This window comes from Aquarana catesbeiana, linkage group LG12 (assembly GCF_042186555.1).
Source record: "Aquarana catesbeiana isolate 2022-GZ linkage group LG12, ASM4218655v1, whole genome shotgun sequence".
Taxonomy (NCBI): Eukaryota; Metazoa; Chordata; class Amphibia; order Anura; family Ranidae; genus Aquarana; species Aquarana catesbeiana.
In genome coordinates, this window is record NC_133335.1 from 113,597,726 (window position 1) to 113,624,961 (window position 27,236).

The window sequence follows — 27,236 nt, forward strand, 5'->3', positions numbered from 1 at the left end:
GGAGAAAAGACTCAGACAACCGGATCCCAGGGACCCCCGACCTCGCCTACTGGATTGGGAAATAAGCCCAAGCCCCCCCGAGGATGTGGAGGAAGGAGAGGTGGAGGAAGTGGGCGACATGGGCACCCCGCCAGGTGAGTGTCTGACACCCCAGCTTCAGGTAATCTATGTATGCCTGCATATTTCTAAATACATCTTTTTTCATCAATTTTAGGTGATGTGCTGGTTGTGGAAGGGGAAGCCGCGGAACCCTTTTCAACAGACAGCGCACAAAGACTGATTGGCCAGCTCATGGCCTGGAATGGGGATATTGATGTCATGCGCAATTGGCTGCACATTTTAGAGATGTGGAACTTTGTTAACTTTGTGGAACTTTGTTAACTTCCAGAGTTGTGTGTATGTTATATGTTTTAAAACATGCCTGTTTGTTAAAAAAAAAAAAATAAATAAATAAAAATGCTTTAAAAAAAACAAAAAAAACTAAAATTTTCTAAGAAAAAATAAAGCAAAAATAATTTTAAAGAAAAAAATATATATTTGGTAAAAAAATAAAAATTTTATATTGTAAAAAAAAAATTATTTAAAAAAAAAATCTAAACGTACATGTGAATGTACACAGATTAAAAAGTTAGCTAATCAACAATGTGTGGCTTCTTCTTTCAATGCTCAATAACAGTTTTGTAAGTAAAATTTTGTGTTTACAGTGACAATGGGGCTTATTTACTAAAGGAAAATACACTTGGCACTACAAGTGCACTAGGAGAACCTAGGAGCCAAAAAGAAAAGCAAGCAATAAATACATTGCTAGATTTTATCAGATATTTTTTTTTATTAATAAAAATTAGAGATTGTCTGGCATTGCAATGGCCCCCCTACCCGTAAAAAAATCAACATATCTATCCTGAACTTGACGGGCACTTTGGGGGTCCAAGCCAGTATGGCCAGTATCCAGGCCCGTCAGAAGATTCTCTGTAAGTCCAGCCTCAGGCCCAAGTGATGCAAGATAATTTCTTGAATTTTTGTGTAAAAAATTGTGCAGGATGCAACATGCTAGGACAATGTGATTAAGTTTGCAGTCCGCCATGTGGATTGCTGTCTGAAACAGGCGGAACCGGATGGCCATTATCCCAAAGGCATTCTCCACAACTCTTCTCGCTCTGGACAGCCGGTAGTTAAAAACCCTCCTCTCCGGGGTGAGGGTCCTTTGGGGGAATGGCCTCATCAGGTGCTCGCCCAGACCGAAGGCTTCATCTGCAATGAAGACAAAGGGGAGTCCTTCCACGTTATCCGCATCAGGTGGCAATCCCAGGCCACCACTCTGGAGAAGCTGGTAGAACTCTGTCTGGATGAAGATTTCTCCATCCGACATCCAGCCATTCTTCCCCACATCCACATACAGAAATTCATATTGTGCCGACACCACTGCCGTTAACACAATACTATGAAACCCCTTATAGTTGAAATAGTATGACCCCGAATGGGGTGGTGGCATGGTGTGGACATGTTTCCCATCTACAGCCCCTCCACAGTTGGGAAAGTCCCAACAAGTGGCAAAATGAGATTCCACAGTTTGCCATTCCTGTGGCATTGAAGGAAACTGGGGAGTCAAATAAGAAAAATAAATAAAAGTACTTTTGCACATAACATTGCAAGCAGATTACACAAAAAACAGTATAACATTAATTTTAAGTATTATTTAAAGACTAAAAATACAAGGCCCACTTATCAGATTCCTCACCCACTCTGATGGCCCTTTGATAAAATTTAAGGGGGTAGGGGGATTATAAATCAATTTAAGGACACACAGACCATTTGGATACATTTTAGGGGGGGGGGGGGATTATAAATCAATTTAAGGACACACAGACCATTTGGATAAATTTTAGGGTGGGGGGTTATAAATTAATTTAAGGACACACAGGCCATTTGGATAAATTTTAGGGGGGGAATTATAAATCAATTTAAGGACACACAGACCATTTGGATAAATTTTAGGCGGGGGATTATAAATCAATTTAAGGACACACAGACCATTTGGATAAATTTTAGGGGGAGGGGGATTATAAATCAATTTAATGACACACAGACCATTTTGAAAAAAAATAGGGTACAGCACTACAATGGAGCTGACAAAATACATTTTTAAGTGACTAGACTAGGTGGATATGGACCCAGCATAGCATGCTGGGGAGGTTAGTGAAGGCAAATATGCATGCAGGACAAAAAAGGAGCATTAAAAGATTACAGCATGCATGAGGACAAAGGGGACATTCACAGCATATTGCAATCATGGTAATTAGGGATTGAGTAAAGAAATACAATACATTAGCAAACATTAAATACAATAAAATGTGATGTTAAAGGATAAATCTTACCTTACTATAGTCCTTCTGCAGGACCTGGATGATGGCAGAACAGGACTCTGGGATAATGATCCCCAGAGCCTGGGGGGAGATGCCTGTCGAGAAAGGTCCCGCAACGTGGCGACTAGCCTCTGCTCCAGAGTGATGGCTTGCCTCAAGCAGGTATCCTGCCTGCTGATATAAGAGGTCAGCAAAGCCAACAAATGGTGAAAAACAGGGTCCGTCATCCTGAGAAAGTTCCTGAAATCGTCAGAATTATTCTCACGGATCTCACGAAGCAAAGGCATGTGAGAGCATTGGTCACGCTGGAGCAACCAATTCTTCGTCCATGAACTTCTCCTCGCCCTGTTCATGGACTGGGCTTGGGCTGAAGAATGAACTACAGCACCAAGCACATACAAAGCACGAACTCTACAACGAGTACGTACACGCAACATGACTTCAAAACGGTCGGCTGGTCAGAACGAACTTAACAGAATGCACTGAAGAACAGCAAGGCCTGTGAAGAGCGAACTGAAAATCAGCAATGAGCGGACAAGAACACACTGAATAAATCAATGCGAACTGACCAGTGCTGGGACAAGGTCATCCGGTGCCCAGGGCGAAGATGGCAAACTGCACCCCCCCAATAAAGAAAGAGTCAGTGTCATTTTAAAACAGGAAAATATTACTTAATACAAATTAAATGAAGTTTAATTCGATAGAATCAGAGTTCACTCACACATTTTAAATATATGTATTTTATTAGAGGCACTTAAAGTGCTTTGAAAAACCACAGCTTAGCTTCCCCGCTGACAGGACAGAGCTCTGCCTTGTTTACATAGACACAGGTCTGTCCTGTGTGTCTTTCCAACGATCGGTGGGTGCCGGTGGTCATCCATTGGCCAGCACCCACACAGCACAGCCGGGTCACCAGTGGTGCACACGTCTGCCCCTTACCTGGGAGTGCTGGATTATGTACCTGGTACATGATCCAGTGCAGCAGAGTCAACGTACATGTGATACGGTCGGCAAGCTAATAATAATGACCACCAGCATCAGTCCCAGTTTCTGGAATTATATCCCCCAGCATCGGTGCCAGTTTAGAAAATGACAACTCTCAATATAAATGGCAATCTCCATAATAATAACCACCAACATTTTTTTTATATACTAGCAATGTGGGCGATCAGTGACTTATAGTTGGACTGTGATAGTGACACTGACACCTTGTTGGAACTGAATAACTGACATCACCAGTGACACTAATACAGTGATCAGTGCTAATAATATACACTGTCACTGTACTAATGACACTGGGAAGTGGGTATCAGGGGCAAACAAAGGGGTTAATTGTGTGCCTAACTATGTATAATGTGTGTATAGTGTGCTGATTTTTAACACAGATTCATTTGTTTATTTTCCCTGCTTTGTAGGGAGAAGAAACAAAGCAATCATTCCCTCTGTATAGAGCCCTCTGTGGGCTGTGATTGGACACAGTTGATCAGCAGGTCCTGGCCATGAATCATTGGCTGAGACCTGCTGACAGATTCTCGCTGTGTACAATCACAGGAGAGTTGGGTGAGGGCAGGCTCCTGAAACAGGTAGCGATGTACGGGTACACTGCGGTTACTGTAGCTGCAGTCCCATCGCAGTATATTTATGCAACCTCATGTACCTGATCCCACCAGGAAGCCGACACTGCACAGCGCTAATCACAGGCAGTGAGACATTTCCCGATCTGTGCAACCACGGATCGGGAAATATCTCACTGCCTGTGATTAGCGTTGCGCATTGTCAGCTTCCTGGCGGGATCAGGCACGTGGGGTTTTGAAAAAGCCCAAGCCCATCCAAAGTGGTTAATTACCAATTGTATCAGTGATATGCAGCATGAAGCGGGTTAATGTATTGCCACTGGTCACTAATGCATTAGTGACAAGTGTCAGTTAACCCCTTTGTGCTGCATTAGTGACACAAGTATCAGTGCTATGCTGCAGCAAAAAGGGATTAATGAACACTGATACTTGTGCAACTAATGCAGCACAAAGGGGTTAACTGACACTTGTCACTAATGCATTAGTGACCAGTGGCAACATAATACCCCTTCATGCAGGGGCGGATCCAGAGTCTAGTCTCGGGAGGGGCACTGCCAGAAAATACGTTTTTTTGTGGACAACTTATCGAGGAAATGGCTGGTGTTGGCGCTTCAATTATCCCAGCACCATGGTTGTTATTTCTATTAATATATTGTAATATAACATTTAATGGTTCAACTCACCATAATGCAGAATCAGTGGGAGCCCTGAGTGTGTCACTTGCCACCGTCGCCTGCCACACATTGCGGATTATCACTTGCCTGCCACCAGATGCGGATTGTCACTTGCCATGTCACCTGCCACACATTGCGGATTGTCACTTGCCTGCCACCAGATGCAGATTGTCACCTGTCACGTGTTGCGGATTGTCACTTGCCACGTCACCTGCCACACGTTGCAGATTGTCACTTGCCTGCCACCAGATGCAGATTGTCACTTGCCATGTCACCTGCCACACATTGCGGATTGTCACTTGCCTGCCACCAGATGCAGATTGTCACCTGCCACATGTTGCAGACTGTCACTTGCCTGCCACCAGATGCGGATTGTCACTTGCCATGTCACCTGCCACACATTGCAGATTGTCACTTGGCTGCCACCAGATGCAGATTGTCACCTGCAACATGATGTGGATTGTCACTTGCCATGTCACCTGCCACACATTGCAGATGGTCACTTGCCACGTCACCTGCCACACGTTGCAGATTGTCACTTGCCACGTTACCGGCCACACATTGCGGATTGTCACTTGCCACGTCACCGGCCACATTATTGTGGATTGTCACTTGCCACATCACCTGCCACCAGATGCGGATTGTCACTTGCCATGTCACCTGCCACACATTGCGGATTGTCACTTGCCTGCCACCAGATGCAGATTGTCACCTGCCACATGTTGCGGATTGTCACTTGCCATGTCACCTGCCACGTCACCTGCCACCAGATGCGGATTGTCACTTGCCACGTCACCTGTCACACCTTGCACATTGTCACTTGCCACGTCACCTGCCACACATTGCAGATTGTCACATCACCTGCCACCAGATGCGGATTGTCACTTGCCACACATTAAGGATTGTCACTTGCCACGTCACCTGACACACCTTGCGGATTGTCACGTAGCTGCTAAGGTGGTGTTTTGCTTGCCTCTTGCTTCTTTGTCCCAGATCAGGCAGCAGCGAGATAATGTAATCTCTCTGCTGCCCACACTGCCTGAACAGTGAGGGCAGAAGTTACTGCAGGGATGCGGGGCAGTGAGAGATTATTTCATCTCTCTGCTCCCCTGCACGCCGGCTCGCTGATTGGCCAGCCGCCCCCACTCACACCTAGCCTGCTCTCACCCTCCCACACACCGAGCCACACGCCCACCCACAAACCAAGCCGCCCCGCGGAGCCGCCCGCTCTCTCATCTTCTCGGGGAGCCGCCCGCTCCCTCATCCACCCGCTCCCTCATCTGCTCGGGGACCGCCCCCGCTCCCTCATCCGCCCGCTCCGTCATCTGCTCGGGGAGCCGCCCGCTCCCTCATCCGCCCACTCCGTCATCTGCTCGGGGAGCCGCCCGCTCCCTCATCCGCCCACTCTGTCATCTGCTCGGGGAGCCGCCCGCTTCCTCATCCGCCCGCTCTCTCACCCGCCCGGCCCACAACAAATTTCTGGGGGGTGGCAATTGCCCCGTTGCCCCCCTGGATCCGCCCCTGCCTTCATGCTGCATATTACTGATACCATTGGTATTTACCCACTTGACAACAGGGCACTTAAACCCCCTTCCTAACCAGACCAATTTTCAGCTTTCGGTGCTCTCACATTTTGAATGACAATTACTCAGTCATGCAACACTGTACCGATATTAAATTTTTGTCTTTTTTTCACACAAATAGAGCTTTCTTTTGATGGTATTTAATCACTGTTGGGTTTTTTATTTTTTGCGCTATAAAAGAAAAAAGACTGAAAATTCAGTTAAAAAAATGAAATTTTCTTTGTTTCTGTTATAAAATTTAGCAAATTAGTAATTTTTCTTCGTAAATTTTGGCCACAATTTATACTGCTATATATCTTTGGTAAAAATAAGTACAAATTGGTGTATATTATTTGGTCTTTGTGAAAGTTATAGAGTCCAAAAGCTATGGTGCCAATATCTGAAAATTGATCACACCTGAAGTACTGACGGCCTATCTAAATTCTTGAGACCCTAACATGCCAGAAAAGTACCCCCCAAATGACCCCTTTTTGGAAAGAAGACATTCCAAGGTATTTAGAAAGATGCATGGTGAGTTTTTCTAAGTTGTCATTTTTTCCCACAATTCTTTGCAAAATCAAGATTTTTTTTTCTTTTTTTTTTCACAAAATTGTCATATTAGCAGGTTATTTCTCACACACAGCATATGCATTCCACAAATTACACCCCTGTGACGGACCTGGCTGGGACAGAGGCTGTTGGAGAGGACTGGGTGCGGGCCTGTTGCCTTTTGATTACGGGCCCTAGCATTTGGGGGAATGGTGTTCTCTGTGAGCTGTATGCCTGGAGACCCTGGGGTTGGTGTTACTTTGGATTCAGCTCCATGTCCCCCCAAAAACACACAGACTCTGGGAACCCTTTATATGCCATATTAGAATGGTGACTGATTTATACAGTTGGGACTCATACTGTTAAATGCTAATGTCATCAATTCTGCTATAATGTGTTTATTGTAAATAAGTCTAGTGTGGCTCTAAGAGTCTTTTCACCCATTGTTGTTTGTGTTAATTAACTGTGTGAAGCTCGGTGACCACAAGTCTGGGCGAAAGGTCATGTCTCAGTCACCTAGGCTGTATAAAGGATTAGATAATTAGCTCATGTTAATTAAGTTACAGTTGTATTGTTAGAGGAGATTCCAACGGCATATAAAGTCTTGTAACTTTGATTCATAATAAACAGTCCATGTTAGCAGTGAAGCAAGTGTCGCCTTGTTTTCTGCTCAGAGAGGTTGGAATATCTGATATCTGTATACAGACTGGGAGGAAGTGGTATATGACGGAAGCACTCAAGCGGAGTGTGGGACGTTCCGTGACATTGGTGGCAAGCAGCGGGAAAAATTCCTACAGTCTGGGACATCCAAACTTCCATCTGGATCCAAGGTCCAGATAGCAGGAGAGGAGAGGTACAGATACCAGCCGCCATGGATGAGGAATTCAGAAGGAGGTTGCGAGAGATGCAGATACAGCACAGAGGACCAGTATTGGAGCAGGTCCTGCTGGGATGGTGTGATTCTATTCGCTGCAAACTCTGGAAGGAAGCGCTAGCCCGTGAGCAGCGACACCAGGGAAAAGTTCTCCCCTCCATCGAGGAAAGGTACTGGTCGCAGTACGGACTGCGGGTGCGGTTTTTGGGAGAAAAACCACACAAGAAGCAGACAGCTGAATTAAGCAGGCTGGTCTGGGCAGAGACAAAGCTGGATGAGAGCTACAAAGCCCTCCGGTGGCATGTATCCCAAGCATGTCCCTGGATAGCGGATGACAGCCCAACGGAAGGCTTAAGCTACGGCGGCTTGGGACTGTTGTTTGTGAAGCTGACAGGGGACCCTAACTTTGGGAGTGATTTGGAGTGGCGGGTGGACGAAATCATGGATTTCAGAGAAGGGCTACTGAACATTTTGGAAGTGCACTGGGCACAGGAAGATTTGGAGTTTCTGGCCGTTCAGGAATGGGAGCTAGAGATCGCCTACAGACAGCTGCTAGACATTGCTCAGTGCCAGGGCTGGGCTCCCTTTGCCTGGGACTATCAGGAAATACCAGCTGACAACCCTGAAATCCTGGCTGAAGAGTCGGCAATGTGGCAGAGCAATAGTGTGCTTTGCCAACCTGCCCCCGCAGCTATGGAGGCGGAGGTCTTATGGCGGATGCAGCAAGTGCTGACTGACCTTGATGATCCTGTTTCTGCATGGGATGATCTTGGATGGAGGAATGTGCCTGTCCAGCAGCATGCCAGAGAATCTGCAGTGGAAAATCTGGAGATTGCCATCCCCAAACCTGAAGTGCTGACAACAGGGCAGAGCTCTGCTAACCTCTGCCCAACACTGATAGCATCTTCTGGATTCCATGGACAGGAGATGGTGAACCTCTATCCCCAGACACCAGTTGCAGAGACGGGGGATTTGATAGACTTTTCTGCTGAGGAAGAACCATCGAGTGAGCCCCCAGCAGAAGAGTTGGGATTAGGGCCAAACTTCATTGTGCTCTGCTCAGCACTGATGGCATCTTCTGAGTTCCACGGACAGGAGATGGTGAACCTCTATCCACAGACACCAGTTATAGAGGTAGGGGATTTAATAGACTTTTCTGCTGAGGAAGAACAACCTGATGAGCCTCCAGCAGAAGAGCTGCTATTGGGGCCAAACTTCACTGTGCTCTGCCCCGCACCAACAGCAGTATCTGTGGAGTTACAGGGAACTTCCCCAGTTGAAGCACCGGCAACCGGGCAGAGTGCTACCAACCTCTGGCCATCACCGGCAACAACTACAGAGTTCCAGGGAGGTGGGGCAGTCGGCCTCCCTCCCCAACAGGTAGCCAGAACAGATGGTGTGGGGTTTCCAGCAGAAGGGCTGGCAACAGGGCCGAGTACTGCTGGACTCTGCCCTCAACTAACAGGAGATGGATTTCCTGTGAAGGTGGATGGGACTTCAGTCTCCACCTGTATACTCCAGGGATGCTGGGCAGTCGGCCCTGATCCCCAACAGCATGACAGAGTGAGCCCAGTCCCCCTGTCTTCTCTCCAGCGGCAGAAAGGATTCCAGGGAGAAGGGCCAGTCCAGGCCTCTCCCCAGCGGCAGATATGTTCTCTGAGAGAGGCAGAGGTTGGCTGGGTGAATAATACTCTGTTTGGAATAATTTATTTGGGGTACTGTGTGGGTACAGGCATTAGAGGACTGGAACTACTGACTAACTTCGGAGTCAACCCGTCTGGGGTCTCCTCCTGTGTTAGTCTCCTGTCGAAAGGGGAGAAATGTGACGGACCTGGCCGGGACAGAGGCTGTTGGAGAGGACTGGGTGCGGGCCTGTTGCCTTTTGATTATGGGCCCTAGCATTTGGGGGAATGGTGTTCTCTGTGAGCTGTATGCCTGGAGACCCTGGGGTTGGTGTTACTTTGGATTCAGCTCCATGTCCCCCCAAAAACACACAGACTCTGGGAACCCTTTATATGCCATATTAGAATGGTGACTGATTTATACCGTTGGGACTCGTACTGTTAAATGCTAATGTCATCAATTCTGCTATAATTTGTTTATTGTAAATAAGTCTAGTGTGGCTCTAAGAGTCTTTTCACCCATTGTTGTTTGTGTTAATTAACTGTGTGAAGCTCGGTGACCACAAGTCTGGGCGAAAGGTCATGTCTCAGTCACCTAGGCTGTATAAAGGATTAGATAATTAGCTCATGTTAATTAAGTTACAGTTGTATTGTTAGAGGAGGTTCCAACGGCATATAAAGTCTTGTAACTTTGATTCATAATAAACAGTCCATGTTAGCAGTGAAGCAAGTGTCGCCTTGTTTTCTGCTCAGAGAGGTTGGAATATCTGATATCTGTATACAGACTGGGAGGAAGTGGTATATGACGGAAGCACTCAAGCGGAGTGTGGGACGTTCCGTGACAACCCCAAAACACATTCTGCTATTACTCCTGAGTATGGCGATACCACATGTGTGAGACTTTTACACAGCGTGGCCACATTTTGAGGCCCAACATGCAGGGAGCACCTCCAGGCGTTTTGGAGGACCCAGGCCAATTCTGACATTTCTCTCCTACATGTAAAAATCATCATTTATTTGCTAGAAAATTACATAGAACCCAAAAACATTATATATGTTTTTTTAGCAAAGACCCTAGAGAATACAATGGCGGTTGTTGCAACCTTTTATCTCGCATGGTATTTGCGCAGCAATTTTTTGAACGCTTTTTTTTTGTGCTTTAAAAAAAAAAAACAGTAAAGTTTGGCCAATGTTTTTGCAAAATGTGAAAGATGAAGTTACGCCGAGTAAATAGATAACTAACATGTCACCCTTCAAAATTGCACACACTCGTGGAATGGCGCCAAGCTTCGCTACTTAAAAATCCCCATAGGCGACGCTTTAAAATTTTTTACTGGTTACATGTTTTGAGTTACAGAGGAGGTCTAGGGCTAAAATTATTACTCTCACTCTAATGCCCCGTACACACGATCGGACATTGATCTGACATTCAGACAACAAAATCCATGGATTTTTTCCAACGGATGTTGGCTCAAACTTGTTTTGCATACACACGGTCGCACAAAGTTGTCGGACTAAGTATAAAATTGATGCGCTTTAAATAAATAGTGCACAATATGCTACTGCGACTAAGCTTAAATCCAGGAATAAAAAATGCATACATGTGAATAAAATAGATAAATAATTATGGTGCTAATACATGTGTTAAAATTGCCAAAATAAATCTTCAAATTGGTGATGTGACGGTGAATATAAATAAAATAATAATGACACTCTGAGTACAATGTCCAGGCAGAGATAAATAGTGGGGGAAAGTAAAAATAATTAAACAGTTCCTTCCCTTAATCCAGATTGATTGACTCACTGGGTTAGATCGTTTGTATCAGGATATTTAGTTTTTCTTGCATCCCACTTTAGCCATAATACTGCTGATGATTCGGCTCTCAGGATAAAGGTTTTATGCAAAGCAAGCAAAGAAAAAATAGATCACTGTGCAGTGAACTTACTAGATAGTACATAAGCAAAACAGGGACAAGAGCTACACTCACAAACTCCCGGTCTATTAGTAGTTAATTGTCTGTAGTAGTTGTCCTTATACCAAAAGTAATTGTGCTGTATTCCAAACGCCAGGCTTCTGAAAATAAATCTTTTTTGTTTGGATATGAGATGGCTGAATTTGTCCATAGCCCATTTGGATGCTTCTATTGCATCACTATGATCGATAACTGTATATAGCGAAGCTACATCCGCAGTTGCAATGATATATTTTTGATCTTGTTTTAAGTCAAGGGAATCCAGTATTTGTATCAAGTGTTTCGTATCTCTCAGAAATGCTCTAGTTTGAGATACTAACGGCTGGAAGAATTTATCGACATATTCACCTATCCTGGCATTGATAGATTGAATACCATTTATGATAGGTCTGCCTGGCGGTTGTTCTAAATTCTTGTGTATTTTCGGCACGGTGTAGATGATGGGTACTCTACACGTGTCAGGCAATAAATATTTGGACTCTTTTTTGTTTAAAATATTTTTACTTACTCCTTTCCGGATTAAATCTGGTCATTCCCGTTTGTACTCTCTTGTTGGGTTGCCATTGAGTTTAATATAAGTATTAGTATCGCTTAGTTGTCCTAGTAACTCATTATTGTAATATTCTTTAGATAGTACCACAATTGCTCCCCCTTTGTCCGCAGGTCTCACTACAATTTCATTATTTTATTCTAACCGTTTGATACCTATTTGTATATTGTTGGGTTCAGATATTTTCTTGTATTTTAATTGTTCAAGATCTTGTATTACCATTCTATTGAAGACTTGAATATGCTCATTGTTCAGTAACGGTGGATTAAACAATGATCTGTTTCTGAGGCTACTGTGAATAATGCCTCTTGATGCTTGATGCTTGTTTGGTTATCTGATCACCCTATATTGATAGCAGCTTTAATTTACTGATTTTATCATAGCACTAACTATATTGGTATATATATATTTTTAAGCACAATTTATTTATATCACACATATCTATCCACATCAGCGCTTGGTTTTTATTCATTTTTTTAACAAAGTTGTTGGAATTTCCGATCGACAAGAACGCGGTGATGTACACCACGTATGACGAGACTAGAAAAGGCCAGTTCAGAACCAAGCGCGGCACCCTTTGGGCTCCTTTTGCTAATCTCGTGTTAGTAAAAGTTTGGTGAGAGACGATTCGCGCTTTTTCAGACTCGTGGTTTTCAGATCGTTTTCTGCTGTACAGTTTGTGCTTGTGGGTTTGTATCTGCTCTTCAGTGCGTGCAGCGAGTTACGTGTGACTCTTGTCATTGTGTTCTTGTTCGTTCGTTACTGTTTGTCAGATCGCTCTACACAGGCCTTCCTGTTCTTCAGTGCGTTCTGTTACTTCGTTCTGAGCAGCCGACCGTTTTCTAGCCATGTTGCGTATACGTACTCCTCGTAGAGTTCGGGCTGTGCGGGGGCTTGGTGTTGGGGTCCTTACCTTGACACAAGTCCAGACCATGAACAGGGTGGGGAGGAGTTCATGGACCAAGAATTGGTTGCTTCAGCGTGACCAGTTCTGTCATATGCCTTTGCTCCGTGAGATCCATGAGAATAATCCTGATGATTTCAGGAACTTTCTCCGGATGACGGACCCCGTATTTCACCGTTTGTTGGCTTTGCTGACCCCCTATATCAGCAGGCAGGATACCTGCATGAGGCAAGCCATCACTCCGGAGCAGAGGCTCATCACCACCCTGCGGTATTGGCGACGGGAAGAAGCCTGCAGGACTTGAAGTTCTCGACAGGCATCTCCCCCCAGGCTCTGGGGATCATTATCCCAGAAGTCTGTTCTGCCATCAACCAGGTCCTGCAGAAGGAGTATATTAAGGTAAGATTTTTATCCTTTAACATCACATTTTATTGTATTTAATGTTTGATAATATATTGTATTTCTTTCCTCATTCCCTAATTACCATGATTGGAATATACTGTGAATGTCCCCTTTGTCCTCATTCATGCTTGATTTTTCTGTAATTTTTTTTTTGTCCTTCATACATATTTGCCTTCACTTACCTCCCCAGCATGGTCTCCTGGCCCTATATTCACCTCATGTAGTCACTTAACAATGTATTTTATCAGCTCCATAGTAGTGCTTTACCCCAAACACCCCCTAAAATGTTTTAAAATTTGATTTGTGCTTTAAATTCTGGCAGAGTGCCAGAGGCTTTTTTTGGGGGGTCCCCAAATCATTTGGAACCCTCCCTACCCCCAACTGCTAAGTCAGCTGATACCAATTCTCTATCTATCCTCAATCATCTATCTGCTGACTTTGCCAAACCCATACACACTATACCCATCTCTTTTGTGGTCAGATTTATGGATGAATTCCCCAAAGCAAGTAATGCAAGGGCCTGCCTGTATACTTTCAAATGGTACTGTTTAAAGTTTTTGTATACTATTAATATCTTGATAAGTAATAGCAGAATTTCCAAATGTGCTCAAATGTGTACAGTGTGTATTTATATCTTTGTATTATGACACGTCTTACCTGTCCAGTGGGCTGTCAATAGTGTAACTAAGGAGGGGCTGGCCAAAGTAATACACATTATTTAGGCATTCATCTCTCAATGAAGTGGAGAGGGTTACCTGTCCAAGAGCCCCCCCCCCTAAAATGTTAGAAATGGCCCATGAGAGGGGGGGAGGGGGAATCTGATAGGTGTACCTTATACTTTGGTCTTTAAAAACTCCCTCAAATAAATGTTATCTTGATGTTGGCCAAGAATGTTTGTGTCTAATCTGCTTTCCCTGTTTATGTGCAAAATGACTAATTTTTTGTTGTTGTTTGACTCCACAGTTTCCTTCCAACCCACAGGAATGACAGAGTGTGGCCTCCCACTTTGCCCAGCTGTGGGACTTTCCTAATTGCGGAGGGGCAATTGATGGGAAACACGTCCACATCGTCCCACCACCCAACTCGGGGTCATACTATTTCAACTATAAGGGGTTCAATAGTATTGTGATGTTGGTGGTGGTGTCGGCTACTTATGAGTTCCTGTATGTGGACGTGGGGAAGAATGGCCGGATGTCCGATGGTGGAGTCATCGCGCAGACGGAGTTCTACAGGCATCTCCATAATGGCAGCTTGGACTTGCCACCTCCAGAAGACAATGTGGAAGGACTCCCATTCGTCCTTGTTGCAGATGAAGAGTTTGCGCTGGGGGATCATCTTATGCAGCCATTCCCGATGAGGACCCTAACCCCGGACCAGAGGGTTTTTTATTACCGGCTGGCCAGAGCCAGAAGAGTGGTGACGAACACGTTTGGAATCATGGCCAGCTGGTTACGCCTATTTCTTACACCCATACACATGTCGTGGACAAACTGAATCATATCATCCTGGCGTGCTGTGTTCTACACAACTTTTTACGACAACATTCTGCCAACTATGCTGGCTCAGTTGGGCCTGAGGCCGGAATTCTAAATGAAACAACCCTGACGGCGCTTGAAAGTGGTCGCCCTGGCTTGCCCCCCTGAGTGCCCGTGATGTCCGGCTAAGATACCTTGATTACTTTGCGGGTAGGGGGGCTATCAATATGCCAGACAATGTGTGAAACCTTTTTCAAATAATAAAAAAAAATAACTACTAAAATCTTTGGTGACATTTACTGCTTGTGTTTCTTTTAGCTGACCCTGACAGAAATGTCCTGAAAATGGCGTGATTGTGTAACATTACAAAGCACTGTTGGGTGTTATTTACTAAAGGCAAAGACACTTTGCACTACAAGTGCACTTGAAACTGCACTTGTAGTGCAAAGTGGATTTTACCTTAGGAAATAACCCCCATTGTCACAGAAAACACCAATTAGAGCACAACAAAAGTTTTGGAGCGTTGAAATAATAATCCACACATTAACAATCTTTTTAATACCAGCACAATCACGTGCATTTAGAAAAGGTTTTTAAAACAAACCAACATGTTTGTTGTATAACAATTTTTGGGTTACATTCGAAAAAGTAGCAATGTCCATTTAAGATAAAACAGGCATGTTTAAAACCAACAAGAAAGACACAAATGTTGAACTTACAAAGTTCACATTTGGTAGAACTTGAAGGCAATATCAGACATGAATATTTACAAACTGTGTTTGATATTGCGTTCAGATGGGGTGAAGTCACCACAGGAAAAGACAAATTTTGAAGATGCACACAAATTGCCGAATGTCAACATGTGCTAGCTGCCATCACGGGGGATCAAGGGATGTGTTTTTGGGGTGCAACCCCTTCCTTCCAGCTACTTTATTATTGAGGAAGGGGTTGCACCCCCAAAACGCATCCATTGATCTCCCGTGATGGCAGATAGCACATGTTGACACACTGTGTGCATCTTTAAAATTTGGCTTTTCGCAAATATGTCAAAAAATGGTAAAAATTTTTAGCTCACAAAAAACCAAAGGGATTTGGAGGGGTTTTAAACTCTCCCTAAAACATCAATGATGTCCTTCATTTTTTTTTTAACATTATTGATGTTTTTCTTGATGTTTTCCAAGTCCCTATTACACCCCATGATCTCCCCGATCAGGATCTGTGCACTTTCAGAGGTGAAATACCCTGGATCCACAACATCATGATCACCTAAAAATATAGAAACAAAAACACACCATGTATTATAAATATGCATCCATCTCTTACCTGAGCCTGTGGTCGCAGACACTCACCTGTTGTGGTGACAATTTCCACCACGTCTTCCTCCTCCTCCTGCTCTGCTTGGCTTGGGTGGATTTCCTCTTCTTCCAGAGGTGGGGGGTCTGTGGTCTCCTCGGATGAGGGGTGTCCTCCGAGTCTTTTATCCCCTATGTAAAAAAAATAGGTATACTTAGCAAACAGATATTTGATGGCAGAACTATAAATATATGAAACATTGCTTGGAAGTGGGGTACAATTGTCTATTTTGGCTGAGTTCCAAGATGTTGAAATTTTATTGTCCTTTGTCAAGCTTGAATACTTACCTGTTTAGTACAAGCTTCACAGATGGAGACCCCCCCTATAGTATACACTGGAGCACCTGTGTGGGCCTCTAATAAAAAGGGTGTTCTTGTGTCTCACACTAGTGCTCCAGAGTCCAGATGTGAAAACTGCTGCTGAGTGTCCTCTCCTTGCACAGAATCTAGTTTGCATTTCATTCTAGTTACAAACCCACCTACACAACCAAATTATTTTCAGACAAGTAGGCCATAAAAAATGTTTTAAAATGCATATGGCCAAAACAATGGTGTGTTCTAGGCCAAACGAACAATGTTTCATAATAATGTGCCCATGAACATGAAAGTTGCCATTTTAAACTGTACAACAGTTAAGAAAAGCACATGGAGCAGCACGAACGTAATAAACATAAAGAATAGGAACACAGCACAACTACTTACTTTTTTGCAGTACTGTCCGGATCCTTCTGTACTGCTCATGCTCCCTTAATTTGAGGTTCGACCACCGCTTCCTTAGCTGATCTTTCGATCGTCGAGGATTCAGGTACATTTCAGAAATACAATGTGAAATTAACAAGAGACACCAACACCAAGCAACCTCCTTGAGATTAAATAATACAAGATAATAATGGTGTTGTGGTAACTTGACACACAAAACACACACAAAAATAACTAAAAAAAAAAATAACAACAAGATCAGCCTTGAAAAAAATACAAACCAAAAAAAAAGTCTTGAAAACAAAAAAACAAAAAAAAATGATATAGATTTTTGGTCAGATGTGACAAATCATAATATATTGAGGGAATCACGATAAATAAGAAAGAAGAAGAAGTTTGTGAGAAGTCTGTGTGAATATCAGCAGCAAAACTACTTCGTTCTTCCTGCATTATAAAGAAGAAGAGAGTGCGCTGTATTAAACAATTTGAAACATTGCAGCCTGCCGAAAGTGCTCTATCCATTCCGAACGCTAATTTTACCAGACTGAGCTGTTCCGTCTCGAAATTTCTTCTGAGCATGCGTGGCACTTTGTGCGTCGAAATTGTCCACACACGGTCGGAATTGACGCGATCGGATTTTGTTGTCGGAAAATTTTATAGCCTGCTCTCAAACTTTTTGTGTCGGAAAATCCAAAGTAAAAAGTCGGATGGAGCCCACACACGGTTGGAATTTCCGACAACACGCTCCAAACACACATTCATTCGGAAAATCCGACCGTGTGTACGGGACATAAAGTCTACGGCGATACCTCACATGTGTGGTTTGAACACCATTTTCATATGTGGGCGGGACTTAAGTATGCATTCGCTTCTGCATGCGAGCACACGGACAGGGGCTCTTTAAAAAAAATTTTATTGTTCATTTTACTTTATTTATTTTAGTTTGACACTTTTTTCCAAAAAAAAAAAAAGTTTTGATCACTTTTATTCCTATTACAAGGAATGTAAACATCCCTTGTAATAGGAATACAGTGAGATATGGGGTCACATCTCACCTCTAGGCTGGGAAGCCTGAAATAAAAAAAAAAAGATCCTGGCTTTGATCGTAGTGGTGAGTCGGTAGAAGCACCGGAGGGTGGTGGGAAGGGGGGGTGTCCCCTCTCGCCTCCCATAAGAACGATCAAGCAGTGGTACAGCCGCTATGATCATTATTATGGTGTAGGGAATCGCCGGCTAAAAAAGCTGATATCTGGCTGCAGGCATCATTCAGATATCCCCGCAAAGTCAAGGACGTCGTATGACGGCAGGCAGGAAGTGGTTAAAACACATTTTTTTTAACACAAAGTTGTCCATTTATACAATATTTCTAACACATAACATGTACATACCAAAAATGACACCCCAAAATAGATTCTCCGACTCCTTCTGAGTATGGCGATACCACATGTGTGAGACTTCCACAGCCTTGCCACATACAGAGGCCGAGTACAGCCGAGTATGGCTGAGCATGGCTGGGTATTGCAGGGTATCGCCGAGTATGACTGGGTATTGCAGAGTATGACTGGGTATAGCTGGGTATTGCAGAGTATTGCGGAGTAGTGCAGGGTATTGCAGAGTATTGCAGAGTATTGAGGGGTATTGCAGAGTATTGAGGGGTATTGTGGGGTATTGCAGAGTATTGCGGGGTATTGCAGAGTATTGCGGGGTATTGCGGAGTAGTGCAGAGTAGTGCAGAGTAGTGCAGGGTAGTGCAGGGTAGTGCAGGGTAGTGCAAGGTATTGCGGGGTATTGCGGGGTATTGCGGGGTATTGCGGAGTAGTGCAGAATATTGTGGGGTATTGCAAAGTATTGCAAGGTATTGCAGAGTATTGCAGGGTATTGCGGGGTATTGCAGAGTATTGCAGTGTATTGCAGCATATTGAGGGGTATTGCAGAGTATTGAGGGGTATTGCAGAGTATTGAGGGGTATTGAGGGGTATTGCAGAGACGATTGGTCCCAGCACAGAACCCAGGGGAACCCCACTACCAACCCTGACCATTCTGAGTACTCCCCATTTATCACCACCCTCTGAACTCGCCCTTGTAGCCAGTTTTCAATCCATGTACTCACCCTATGGTTCATGCCAACGGACCTTATTTTGTAGAGTAAACGTTTATGGGGAACTGTGTCAAATGCTTTTGGAAAATCCAGATACACTACGTCTACGGGCCTTCCTTTATCTAGATGGCAACTCACCTCCTCATAGAAGGTTAATAGATTGGTTTGGCAAGAACGATTCTTCATGAATCCATGCTGATTACTGCTAATGATACCGTTCTTATTAGTAAAATCTTGTATATAGTCCCTTATCATCCCCTCCAAGAGTTTACATACTATTGATGTTAGGCTAACTAGTCTGTAATTCCCAGGGATGTATTTTGGGCCCTTTTTAAATATTGGTGCTACACTGGCTTTTCTCCAATTAGCTGGTACCATTCCAGTCAGTAGACTGTCTGTAAAAATTAGGAACAACGGTCTGGCAATCACTTGACTGAGTTCCCTAAGTACCCTCGGATGCAAGCCATCTGGTCCCGGTGATTTATTAGTGTTAAGTTTCTCAAGTCTAATTTTAATTCTGTCCTCTGTTAACCATGGAGGTGCTTCCTGTGTTGTGTCATGAGGATAAACACTGCAGTTTTGGTTACTGAAGCCCCCCGATTCACTCGTGAAGACTGAGAAGAAGAATAAAATCAATACCTTCACCATCTCCCCATCCTTTGTAACCAGATGTCCTTCCTCATTCTTTATGGGGCCAATATGGTCTGTCCTCCCTTTTTTACTGTTTACATACTTAAAGAATTTCTTGGGATTTTTTTTGCTCTCCTCCGCTATGTGTCTTTCATGTTCTATCTTAGCCGTCCTAATTGCACCCTTACATTTCTTGTTGCATTCTTTATAAAGTCTGAATGCTGAGGATGATCCCTCAACCTTGTATTTTTTGAAGGCCTTCTCCTTTGCTTTTATATGCATTTTTACATTGGAGTTAAGCCATCCAGGATTTTTGTTCGCTCTTTTAAATTCATTACCCAATGGGATACATTGGCTAATGCCCTTATTTAATATGCTCTTAAAGCAAACCCATCTCTCCTCTGTATTCTTTGTTCCTAATATTTTATCCCAATTTATGCCTTTTAGCAAGGTTTGTAGTTTAGGGAAGTTGGCTCTTTTGAAATTCAGTGTCTTTGTTTTCCCCTTATGTTTCCTATTTGTGTGATTTATACTGAAACTAATTGACCTGTGATCGCTGTTACCTAAATTGCCCCGTATTTCCACATCCGTGATCAGGTCTGTATTGTTGGTAATCAGTAGATCCAGTAATGTTTTATTTCTAGTTGGTGCGTCTACCATCTGACCCATAAAATTGTCCTGCAAGACATTAAGGAACTGGCGAGCCTTAAATGAATGTGCGGTTCCCTCCGCCCAGTCTATGTCTGGATAATTAAAATCCCCCATTATGATAACACTTCCCATCCTTGCTGCTAATCCAATTTGTGATAGGAGATCCGTCTCCACTTCCTCCCTCAGGTTAGGGGGCCTATAGCATACTCCCAGTATTATTTTCCCCTTAGCTTCATCCCTTTGGAGCTCTACCCATAAGGATTCCACCTCCTCTCTAGCTCCCTCAGTGATGTCATCTCTCACATTCGCTTGTACATTATTCTTGATATATAGGCATACCCCTCCCCCTTTTTTACCCTCTCTATCCTTGCGGTATAGGGTATACCCTTGAATGTTTGCCAGCCAATCATGAGAGTTGTTGAACCAGGTCTCTGAAATTCCCACAAAATCCAAATCCTCCTTGTACAACAGTATCTCTAGTTCACCCATCTTGTCCACCATGCTCCTGGCATTGGTGAACATGCCACATAGTTTAGACCGGTCGCATATTGTCCTTGTATTGGGTGTTTCGAGATTGCAACTAGGACTTGCTACTATACTCACCTTGTGTTTTTGTGCTTTGGTTAACCTACCACTAATGCCCCCAATACTACCCTCTGGAATATCTTCCGCGCTGGCTATCTCTGTCTCTGGACCCTTCCCCCATCGCCTAGTTTAAAAACCCCTCTAACTTTTTGGCCATCTTCATTCCCAGCAGATCTGCACCCTCCTCATTTAGGTGCAGTCCATCCCTTCTATAGTATCGGTTACCGACTGAGAAGTCGGCCCAGTCCTCCAGGAACCCAAACCCCTCCTTACTACACCAGCTCTTCAGCCACTTGTTTACTTCCCTAATCTCCCTCTGCCTTTCTGGTGTGGGTCGATGTACCGGTAGTATAATACTACCTTGGAGGTCCTTTTCCTCAATTTAGCTCCTAAGTCCCTAAAATCGTTCTTTAGGACACTCCATCTGCCTCTGACTTTGTCATTGGTGCCAATGTGCACCATGACAGCCGGGTCTTCCCCAGCCCCTCCCAGTAATCTGTCAACAAGATCCGTGATGTGCCGAAACCCGAGCGCCCGGTAGACAACATACTGTTCGGCACTTCAGGTCTTGGTTACAGATTGCCCTCTCTGTCCTTCTAAGAATTGAGTCCCCTAACACCAGAATCTGTCTTTCCTTTCCCTATGCTGCCCCCCCACTCTCACTGGAGGAGTTCTTCCCCCGGCAGCTAGGAGAGTCCCTCAGCTCCAGCAGTGCTGGTCCCTGACTGGTTTCACCAATGTCACTCAATGGAGCGTACTTATTGGGATGCTACACTCCTGGATCGGCCTCCCTGGCACTTCCCCCTCTACCCCTCCTGACTGTCACCCATCTACTCTTTGCTAGTGCCTGCACCTCTTTGTCTCCACCCGCCTCTGTGCTGGCCCCTGCCAGCACCTGCCGTGTACGTTCCTGGCTCTCCTTTAGTATGGAGGGACTTCTCAGTGCTGACAGTTGCTTCCCCAGATTCAGAACCTGGGCTTCCAGGGAAACAATGTGCTTACATTTTGCACAGCAGTATTCGCCCTCGATCGGATGATCAAGGAATGCATACATGCAGCAAGATGTACAAAGTGTTGCCTCTCCACACCCGCCGGGCATCGTACCTATTAAATTTAGTGAGGATTTGGGGATTTTACCCTGTCCAAATTACCTAACAGCTAGCTTCCTGGCACTAATACTCAAGACAATACACAGGTACACAACAAGACAATACCCAGGTACTCACAGACCTATGTGCAATCGCAGAACAGTCGCAGACCTACGTGCACTCGCAATACTCAAGTATACAGTACACAATACACAATACACAATACTAACGATCCACACATGCTACTCAGAAAACACTCAGGTACTCACACTACACAGGTACTATGACCCCTGTTATAACCTCCTGTTTTAAACCCTGGTTTTTAACTCACCACTTAGACCAGTTCCACTTAGACAGAGTTCCACAGCCTCAGACTGAGCAGGCTCAGAATGAGTCCTACACACAGTTATATAGGCACCTGTGAGCAATTAACCACCCCCCTTAATTGATAGCCTGAAGGAACCAGAGAAAAAAAAAAAAGCTATTTAAAAAGTGACAGAAAAAGGTGATTGAAAAACTAAAAGGAAAAGCCCCAAAAATGCAACCCAGCAAACAAAAAGCAAGACTTGTTCACTCTAACTCTGGTTTTTAACTCACCACTTAGACCAGTTCCACTTACACAGAGTTCCACAGCCTCAGACTGAGCAGGCTCAGAATGAGTCCTACACACAGTTATATAGGCACCTGTGAGCAATTAACCACCCCCTTAATTGATAGCCTGAAGGAACCAGAGAAAAAAAAAGCTATTTAAAAAGTGACAGAAAAAGGTGATTGAAAAACTAAAAGGAAAAGCACCAATAATGCAACCCAGCAAACAAAAAGCAAGACTTGTTCACTCTAACTTTGGTTTTTAACTCACCACTTAGACCAGTTCCACTTACACAGAGTTCCACAGCCTCAGACTGAGCAGGCTCAGAATGAGTCCTGCACACAGTTATATAGGCACCTGTGAGCAATTGACCACCCCCTTAATTGATAGCCTGAAGGAACCAGAGAAAAAAAAAAGCTATTTAAAAAGTGACAGAAAAAGGTGATTGAAAAACTAAAAGGAAAAGCCCCAAAAATGCAACCCAGCAAACAAAAAGCAAGACTTGTTCACTCTAACTCTGGTTTTTAACTCACCACTTAGACCAATTCCACTTACACAGAGTTCCACAGCCTCAGACTGAGCAGGCTCAGAATGAGTCCTACACACAGTTATATAGGCACCTGTGAGCAATTAACCACCCCCCTTAATTGATAGCCTGAAGGAACCAGAGAGAAAAAAAAAAGCTATTTAAAAAGTGACAGAAAAAGGTGATTGAAAAACTAAAAGGAAAAGCCCCAAAAATGCAACCCAGCAAACAAAAAGCAAGACTTGTTCACTCTAACTCTGGTTTTTAACTCACCACTTAGACCAGTTCCACTTAGACAGAGTTCCACAGCCTCAGACTGAGCAGGCTCAGAATGAGTCCTACACACAGTTATATAGGCACCTGTGAGCAATTGACCACCCCCTTAATTGATAGCCTGAAGGAACCAGAGAAAAAAAAAAAAGCTATTTAAAAAGTGACAGAAAAAGGTGATTGGAAAACTAAAAGGAAAAGCCCCAAAAATGCAACCCAGCAAACAAAAAGCAAGACTTGTTCACTCTAACTCTGGTTTTTAACTCACCACTTAGACCAGTTCCACTTACACAGAGTTCCACAGCCTCAGACTGAGCAGGCTCAGAATGAGTCCTACACACAGTTATATAGGCACCTGTGAGCAATTAACCACCCCCTTAATTGATAGCCTGAAGGAACCAGAGAAAAAAAAAGCTATTTAAAAAGTGACAGAAAAAGGTGATTGAAAAACTAAAAGGAAAAGCACCAATAATGCAACCCAGCAAACAAAAAGCAAGAGTTGTTCACTCTAACTCTGGTTTTTAACTCACCACTTAGACCAGTTCCACTTACACAGAGTTCCACAGCCTCAGACTGAGCAGGCTCAGAATGAGTCCTACACACAGTTATATAGGCACCTGTGAGCAATTGACCACCCCCTTAATTGATAGCCTGAAGGAACCAGAGAAAAAAAAGCTATTTAAAAAGTGACAGAAAAAGGTGATTGAAAAACTAAAAGGAAAAGCCCCAAAAATGCAACCCAGCAAACAAAAAGCAAGACTTGTTCACTCTAACTCTGGTTTTTAGCTCACCACTTAGACCAATTCCACTTACACAGAGTTCCACAGCCTCAGACTGAGCAGGCTCAGAATGAGTCCTACACACAGTTATATAGGCACCTGTGAGCAATTAACCACCCCCCTTAATTGATAGCCTGAAGGAACCAGAGAGAAAAAAAAAGCTATTTAAAAAGTGACAGAAAAGGGTGATTGAAAAACTAAAAGGAAAAGCCCCAAAAATGCAACCCAGCAAACAAAAAGCAAGACTTGTTCACTCTAACTCTGGTTTTTAACTCACCACTTAGACCAGTTCCACTTAGACAGAGTTCCACAGCCTCAGACTGAGCAGGCTCAGAATGAGTCCTACACACAGTTATATAGGCACCTGTGAGCAATTGACCACCCCCTTAATTGAAAGCCTGAAGGAACCAGAGAAAAAAAAAAGCTATTTAAAAAGTGACAGAAAAAGGTGATTGAAAAACTAAAAGGAAAAGCCCCAAAAATGCAACCCAGCAAACAAAAAGCAAGACTTGTTCACTCTAACTCTGGTTTTTAACTCACCACTTAGACCAGTTCCACTTACACAGAGTTCCACAGCCTCAGACTGAGCAGGCTCAGAATGAGTCCTACACACAGTTATATAGGCACCTGTGAGCAATTAACCACCCCCTTAATTGATAGCCTGAAGGAACCAGAGAAAAAAAAAAGCTATTTAAAAAGTGACAGAAAAAGGTGATTGAAAAACTAAAAGGAAAAGCACCAATAATGCAACCCAGCAAACAAAAAAGCAAGACTTGTTCACTCTAACTCTGGTTTTTAACTCACCACTTAGACCAGTTCCACTTACACAGAGTTCCACAGCCTCAGACTGAGCAGGCTCAGAATGAGTCCTACACACAGTTATATAGGCACCTGTGAGCAATTGACCACCCCCTTAATTGATAGCCTGAAGGAACCAGAGAAAAAAAAAAGCTATTTAAAAAGTGACAGAAAAAGGTGATTGAAAAACTAAAAGGAAAAGCCCCAAAAATGCAACCCAGCAAACAAAAAGCAAGACTTGTTCACTCTAACTCTGGTTTTTAACTAACCACTTAGACCAATTCCACTTACACAGAGTTCCACAGCCTCAGACTGAGCAGGCTCAGAATGAGTCCTACACACAGTTATATAGGCACCTGTGAGCAATTAACCACCCCCCTTAATTGATAGCCTGAAGGAACCAGAGAGAAAAAAAAAAGCTATATAAAAAGTGACAGAAAAAGGTGATTGAAAAACTAAAAGGAAAAGCCCCAAAAATGCAACCCAGCAAACAAAAAGCAAGACTTGTTCACTCTAACTCTGGTTTTTAACTCACCACTTAGACCAGTTCCACTTACACAGAGTTCCACATCCTCAGACTGAGCAGAATGTGCATTTCCTTTTGTTCCGAATTGAAATTCGGACGAATATTTCATTATTCGGAAATTCGGATGCATCCGAATTTCCGAATTACAAAAGTAAAGAATTTAAACGAATTCGAAAAAAACGAACAAATTCGAAAACATATTCGAATCGAATTCAAATCGAATTCGAAAACATATTCGAATCGAATTCAAAAACATATTTGAATCCAATTCGAAGACAAATTTGAATCGAATTCGAAAAAAATAGAAAACGTTTTTCTAAAAAAAACAATAAGATAGAATATAAAATACCGTAATAAAGCAATAGAATATATATATATATACATATATATATATATATATATATATATATATACACATATATATATACACATATATATATATATATATATATATATATACACATATATATATATATATATATATATATATATATATATATATATATACACATATATATATATATATATATATATATATATTTTTTTTTTATATATATATATATATACACATATATATATATATATATATACATATATATAATTTTTTTTTTAAATTATTCTCTTCTATTGTTTTTTTATGCTTTTCTTTTCTATTATTTTATATTCTATAATAGTCTTTTCAATTCAAATTCAAATTCATTCTATACGAAATTCGAATTTCGGAACATGGCTTCTGAAGTTTGAATTTCGTATAGAATGAATTTGAATTTAATAGAAAAAATTAGAACAGAAAATAATAGAAAAGAATAGACTAGAAAAACAATAGAACAGAATAGAAGAAAATATAATATATATATTATATTTTCTTCTATTCTGTTCTATTGTTTTTCTAGTCTATTCTTTTATATTATTTTCTATTCTATTCTAATCCTTTATATTCAAATTTGATTTCGGTCTATATGAAATTCGAATTTTGGAAGATGTTTTATATATATATATATATATATATATATATATATATATATATAATTTTATCTATTCTGTTTCATTGTTTTTCTATGCTATTCTTTTCTATTCTATTCTAAACTTTTCTATTCGAATTTGAATTCATTCTATATGAAATTCAAATTTCGGAAGATGGTTTCTGAAAGTGGAATTTCGTATAGAATGAATTCGAATTTGAATAGAAAAGATTAGAATAGAAAATAATAGACTAGACAGGCAGCAACATGTGGAGGAGCCCAGATTGAGCCAGGTATAACATTCTTCTAAATATTGCTGGTTGCCCAATCAATGATGTTAAATAGATGTTAGTTAGGAGTACTAATTTATGATTGTGATTGATGATGCAAAAACTAAAACCATGTCCCTTTTTCATACACAGGGAAGTCTCAGCCAGGAGGTGGCCAGGCCAAGCAGGCTGCCTGTTATCCAGGTCCCTCCCCTACACCTTCAAAGAAAAAGTGTCAAGAAGAGGAGTAACCTGGAGGAGGCTGCCATAGGCCTCTTTTGGAAGGCTACTGAGGCCCTCAGAACACCCTACAGTGTGGAGGAGGACTTTTCTGGCATAACTGCATGCAAAATGATGCAGAAGAAGGAGGGCCAAAGACTTCTGTGCGAGTTCTTAATTTTGGAAGCTCTAAATAAGGGGTTGAGGGGCCAACTCACACGTGCAACCCACATTTGTCACCTCACCCATAGTCCTCCTCCTCCAGGTCCTCCTCCTCCTCCTTCTCCTCCAGGTCCTACTCCTCCTCCTCCTCCAGGTCCTACTCCTCCTCCTGCCACATCTCCAACACCAGAGCCACAGCCGGAAAGGAAGCGTGGAAGGAAGACCAGAGAGTGATGACCCTGGGTTCAGTCTGATCTGGCAAAATATGCAGCCTCTTGTAGTACCACAGCCTGGGGACACAGATGTCATCTGCTGCTTTCCGGATCTCTGGGACTTCTGGACCAGACTGCACTCCCTTAGATATGGACTCCTCAGGCCACCAATTTTGCTGTCAAATAATTGATGTGTGCCCTGGGGGTCCAAGGCTTCGCCAATTTCTGCTATTTCTCCAGCGTTGCCTCCTTCTTTGTTTGGTTCTGAGCCCTTAATAAAGGCATTTTTGTTTCAATTA

At 42.9% G+C, this 27,236-nt stretch overlaps 1 long non-coding RNA gene across 1 annotated transcript; it reads left to right on the forward strand.

The window, feature by feature from the left end:
• The first annotated feature begins 1 nt into the window (after position 1).
• LOC141113957 (uncharacterized) lies at positions 2-27,236 on the forward strand. Its single transcript, XR_012236836.1, has 2 exons — positions 2-134; positions 26,498-27,236. It is a non-coding gene; the product is annotated as an uncharacterized lncRNA (long non-coding RNA).